This window comes from Myxine glutinosa, chromosome 7 (genome assembly GCF_964187855.1).
Source record: "Myxine glutinosa chromosome 7, kmMyxGlut1.1, whole genome shotgun sequence".
NCBI classification, from domain to species: domain Eukaryota; kingdom Metazoa; phylum Chordata; class Myxini; order Myxiniformes; family Myxinidae; genus Myxine; species Myxine glutinosa.
Window position 1 is genome coordinate 44,782,469 of NC_136267.1, and position 6,020 is coordinate 44,788,488.

Sequence of the window (6,020 nt, forward strand, 5' to 3'; positions counted from 1 at the left end):
TATATCTATATATATATATATATATATATATATATATATATATATATATATATATATATATATATATATATATATATATATATATATATATATAGAAGTTTTAGAACACCTCAATTTTTCCAGTTTTTATTGAAATTTACGCAGTTTAATGTCTGAATGTACGAAAGAATTAAGCACAGAACAAATAAACAATTGGAGATAAAAAAGAAATCATTTTTGACTCAGCAAAGTCGCCACCTTTTGCAGATATAACCGCCGAACACACTCGTGGCATTCTTTCTACAATGGAAATCAAATATTGTTTGGGAAGTTCTTCTCAACACTGTTGCAGAAGTTCCCACAAATGTGTTGCACTTGTAGGTTGCTTTGCTTTCACCCTTCTGTCCAGTTCATCCCAAACCAGCTCGATGGGGTTTAAGTCTGGAGACTGTGTTGGCCATTCCATGATTTGAAGCCTACCGTCTTGTTCTTTTCCTCGAAGGTAGTTTTGACATAGCCTGGAGGTGTGTTTAGGGTCATTATCTTGCTGTAGGATGAACCCCTGACCAACTAGGCATATACCAGAGGGTATTGCATGGTGCTACAAAATGCTGTGGTAGCCTTTATGGTTCAGGGTGCCAGTCACTCTGTGCAAGTCACCGACTCTGGATCCAGCAAAAGAGCCCCAGACCATCACGCTTCCTCCTCCATGTTTGACAGTTGGTGTCACACACTGAGGTACCATCCTTTCGCCTACTCGACGGCGTACAAAACCCCTGCGTGATGAACCAAAGATTTCAAATTTTGATTCATCGGTCCATATGACCTTCTTCCAGTCTTCAGTATTCCACTCGCGGTGCTTCATGGCCCAGGCAAACCTCTTTTTCTCATTTTGCCATCTTGGCAATGGCTTTCTTACTGCCACTCGACCTGTCAAACCTGCAGCTCGAAGTCTTTTCTTCACAGTTGAAACTGAGCCTTGCTTACTTCGACCAGTGTTAAGCTGTGCTTGAAGCTGTTGTCTAGTGAGCCGCCTATCACGCAAGCTGTTGACTCTCAGAAACTTGTCTTCTGATTCTGTTGTGGCTTTGGGTCTGCCAGACCTCTTCCTGTCAGAGTTTCCTCCAGTTTCCAATATACTACTTCCTGCAGTGCAATATTGTCCAAATAATGCTTCAGAGGGTGTAATCACAGTCTGTTCCAACGCTGCTTTTATACAGACAGGAGGTTTGTAATCAAGTAATCAGCAGAGGTTGGGACAACTGTAGGAATTCTTTGCAGCAACTTTCAAGGCTTAATTTACTTATATTGCTGCAGAACAGCTGTAAGTTGTTAACCCATTACTTGTTCCCTGAAGAAGGCCTTTTTTACAATATAACTGTACAATTTACATTATTTTCCCGTTTTTGCCAACAAAAACTTTTTTAACCTCGAGCAGTTGACTGCTTACCTTTGTACCATTTCAGGTTATTCGCTGGACATTAAACTGCGTAAATTTCAATAAAAACTGGAAAAATTGAGGTGTTCTAAAACTTTTGACCGGTAGTGCACATATACTGTATATATATACTAGCTTGGCTCGGCTCGCTGCGCACTCCTCACCACGCGTCGTTACGAAGGAACGGCCTTATTTTAGCTGTGGATAATGACTGGACCTGAGTTGCTGTGTTGTCATGATTTACACCAATCATAATACAAACAATTATTTTGCACAAATGTATTTGTTGTGTTTGTGATATTACATTTTTATAAGCAATTTAGGTTGAATGTTTTTTTTTCAAGAAAGAACCCCTCAGCACACACATTGGGGAGGGGTAGGTGCAGACTGGAAGTTTGGGACGATTACACCGCACCACCACGTAATTTAAAACACCTCATTACCATGTAATTCAAAACACTGCACCACCACATAATTCAAAACACCTCACCACCACATAATTTAAAACACCTCACCACCACGTAATTTAAAACACCTCGTCACCAACTAATTCAAAACACTTCACCACCACGTAATTCAAAACACTGCACCACCACCTAATTCAAAACACCTCACAACCACATAATTTAAAACACCTCACCACCACGTAATTCAAAACACCTCGTCACCAACTAATTCAAAACACCTCACCACCACATAATTAAAAACACCTCACCACCACGTAATTATAAATACCTCACCACCACGTGATTTAAAAACACCTCACCACCACATAATTCAAAATACCTCACCGCCATGTGATTCAAAACCACCACCATGTTATTAAAAACACCTCACCACCACGTAATTCAAAACACCTCACCACCACATAATTCAAAACACCTCACAACCAAATAATTTAAAACACCTCACCACCACATAATTCAAAACACCTCGCCACCACTTAATTCAAAACACCTCACCACCAAGTAATTCAAAACACCCTCATCACCAACTAATTCAAAACACCTCACCACCACATAATTCAAAACACCTCACCACCACGTGATTTAAAAACACCTCACCACCACATCATTTAAAAACATCTCACCACCACATAATTCAAAATACCTCACCACCACGTGATTCAAAACCACCACCACGTTATAAAAAAAAACTTCACAACCACGGAAACAAAAGTTTGAGGGAGTAGTTAAGTGACAACACAAACACTGCCCAGATGTGTAGATACAGTCACGTGAAAAAGTAAGTACACCCCATGTAAATTTTGACTTTTTCAACATATTTCAACATATAGCTATTTGATCTTCATTTCAACAATATTGATAGATAAAGGTGATATAATATAACAAATATCATGAAACATTTACATTTTGTAGTCCATTGTATAATTTAAATAAACATAAATGCAAATTTCGCATGTGGAAAAAGTAAGTACACCCTTGGCTCTAATTGGTGGTATTGCCCCCTTTGGCAGAAGCAACCTCAAGTAGGCGTTTCTTATAACTGTGTACGAGTCTCTGACATCGACTGGGAGAAATTTTTGCCCACTCCTCCAAGCAGAATTCTTTCAGCTGTGCGATGTTTGAGGGGTTTCTTGCATGCACGGCTCGTTTCAAATCCCCCCACAACATCTCGATGGGATTTAGATCCGGGCTTTGACTTGGCCATTCCAGAACCCTCCATTTCTTTATTTTCAGCCATTCCTTGGTGGATTTACTGGTATGTTTAGGGTCATTGTCATGTTACAAGGTCCACCTTCGGTTGGGCTTCAACTTTCCGACAGATGGCCTCACATTATCCTCAAGCACCCTCTGGTACAATGAAGAATTCATAGTGGAATATATGATGGTGAGCTGCCCAGGCCCTGATGCAGCAAAGCTGCCCCAAACCATAATATTTCCACCACCATGATTTACAGTTGGTATCAGGTTCTTGTGATCAAATACTGTCTTTCGTTTTCGCCAAACATGTCTTCTGGTACTGTTGCCAAATAGCTCTACCTTTGACTCATCTGTCCAGAGCACATTGTTCCAGAAGTGCTGGTCTTTGCCAAGGTGTTCATTGGCAAACTTTAGTCTTGCCCTGATGTTCTTTCTGGACAGCATAGGTTTCCTCCTGGCACACCTCCCATGTAGATCAAATTTGTGCAGCCTCTTTCTAATGGTAGACTCGTGCACTTTGACATCAACAGTGGCAAGAGCTACCTGTAGGTCCAGTGATGACATTCTGGGGTTCTTAGAGACTTCTTTCAGCATCGTGCGGTCTGCTCTCGGGCTGAACTTGCTGGGGCGGCCTGGCCTGAACAAGTTGGCAGTTGTTTGGAATCTTCTCCACTTGTAGATGATCTTCCGGACAGTCGAATGATTGATTTCAAATTGTTTGGAGATCTTTTTAAATCCCTTCCCAGACTCGTAGGCATCTATAACCTTCTTTCTGAAGGCCTCAGAGAGCTCTTTTGATCTAGGCATGGTGACGCCGCACACTTCAACAACAAAGAGCAAACCAAACTAAGTGTCTGAGGTTTAAATAAGACAGGTTCCTCCAAGATCCTCTCTAATGATGTTCTCATCATTTGCACCTGAGCTGGTGCACCTGATTCTAATTTTAGGTATTTGAAGTAGTGATAAATGGAGGGGTGTACTTACTTTTTCCACATGCGAAATTTGCATTTATGTTTATTCAGTATATATATATACACACACATAGTAAAACAGTCTGACTGTCTGAATGATAATGTGATTATTAATTTTGTTCAGAAGCAATTCCACATTATTCTGTTTGTTTTATCAATCAAAATATTCTTTGCATCATACAAATCTTCTAACTTCAAAGTCAAATCAGAATCTTCTAAGTGTTTGGAAAGTAGATAAAAAAGAGTGAGAATTGCTTTGCAGTACATGTCCCCTGCGAATGTGACATTTTCTAAGTCCAAAAAGGGCATAACTATGTGACAAATTGACAAAACGCCCTGGAACTCGAACTTGTTCTGTAACTTATCATAATAAAACCATGTACCAAGTTTCGGTTTAATATGTTTAAGGGTATGGGAGAGAAGTCTGAAAAACCACAGCTTTGACGGACAGACGGACAGACGGAAAGCAAACCTATAGACCCTCTGGTGAAACCGGTAGGGGACTAATAAGCATATCCTGGTGTGAATGTACTTTCCTTCAAGAATGGGTCATTACAAGACTTTAAAAATAAATACCATGTGACCCATAATCTGCTTCAAAAATATAAAATTGGTTGTTGTGGAATCATTTAAGAAGTGATGATTACATAAGTAGATCACACTAAAGTTTGGTGACAAAGGTATTGGTCACTTTAAAAGGCTGTTATCGTCCTTAGCTTCTTAGTTTTTTTTTTTTTTTTTTTTTTTTTTGGTATACAACATCGAGGCTCGTGAAAGAGCTAACATTAATCACACAAAAAGACAAACCGACACACAAAACACAAAAAACAAGGGGAGCGGCAGACAAGATGGGGAGAGAGGGGGAAGGACACAAAAGAGAGGGGGAAGAGGGGGAAGGACACAAACACAACATTTGAGAGCAGGGACATCGGGAGGACTTGGGGGGAGGTGGTAGAGGATTAAAACATATGAACACTGCAAGGACTCTGGGGTGAATTACCGGGGGTAGAAAAGATCAAGGTTTTCGATGGGGGAAGACAAGAGATGGTGGTGAACAGCTGTTTTAAAGACCTGGAGGGGGGAGTGGGATTGAAGGGAGTGGGGGAGTTTGTTCCAGAGGCGGGAGAAAAGGGGAATGAAAGAGTGAAGGTGAGCAGAGAGCCTAGACTTTGGCAGTTTAACCATAAGAGGGTTGCAGGCAGATCTTGTGCGACCTGAAGGAATATTGGGGGGACAGAGCACAGAGAGAGCTGGGGGAGCAAGGCCGGAGAGGCCTTAGTATTTCAAATATGATATATTTTTTATTGAAATATTTTTATTGCAAATATTTTAGGCCAAACAGTGACATTTAAGCAATTTGTCTTGGAATCCTGTGGTTGTAAAAGTTTTCAAACATTGCAATATATAATGCCAACAAGGCACATTGCCAATGCACGTTATCAGGCTTTGACAGACAAAAAGAAAGAGTTAAAAACAAGACAGCAGCACGAAGACATTTACAATTAGTGTTTAGAATCAAAACTGTGAAATTCAACAGGTCAAAAACAACTAACATGTACTTACCAGCTATGGGGCACGTCATCTATTGCTGCCTGTCATGCGTGCCACCAAAAATAACATGCAAGACCGTCGAGAGCAACCTTCACACCTGCCTGTCGTTTCTCCCACCTTCTATGGGCTCCCGTTGCTCCTCCCACCATGATGACGCTTGGGGTGTGTGTGCTAAAGTTTCAGTCAAGGAGGTTATTTTGCATAAACTTTAACACAAATGTCAAGACCAACCAATACCACTTTCTAGCCTGTTGTGCATTCTTCTGATTCTATATGGTGGGAAAAAATAACCTTTTTGATAAAACTACAATTGACTTGGGTGGAAAATTTTAACTTGAGCAGAGCTACGAAGCACATGTAAATGTAAAAAACACAAATCATCGTTTGTAACAATTTCTAATGCAATTAGGCCAATGC

The 6,020-nt window shown here is 40.4% G+C and overlaps 1 protein-coding gene across 1 annotated transcript in view; it reads right to left on the reverse strand.

Annotated features, from left to right (window-relative positions):
• LOC137431178 (tensin-3) overlaps positions 1-5,733 on the reverse strand; it is a 391,044-nt gene extending 385,311 nt beyond the window's left edge. The window contains exon 1 of the mRNA XM_078781594.1: positions 5,616-5,733. The gene's annotated coding sequence lies outside the window, so the exon portion shown is untranslated. The remainder of the gene's footprint in view (positions 1-5,615) is intronic.
• Positions 5,734-6,020: the final 287 nt, after the last annotated feature.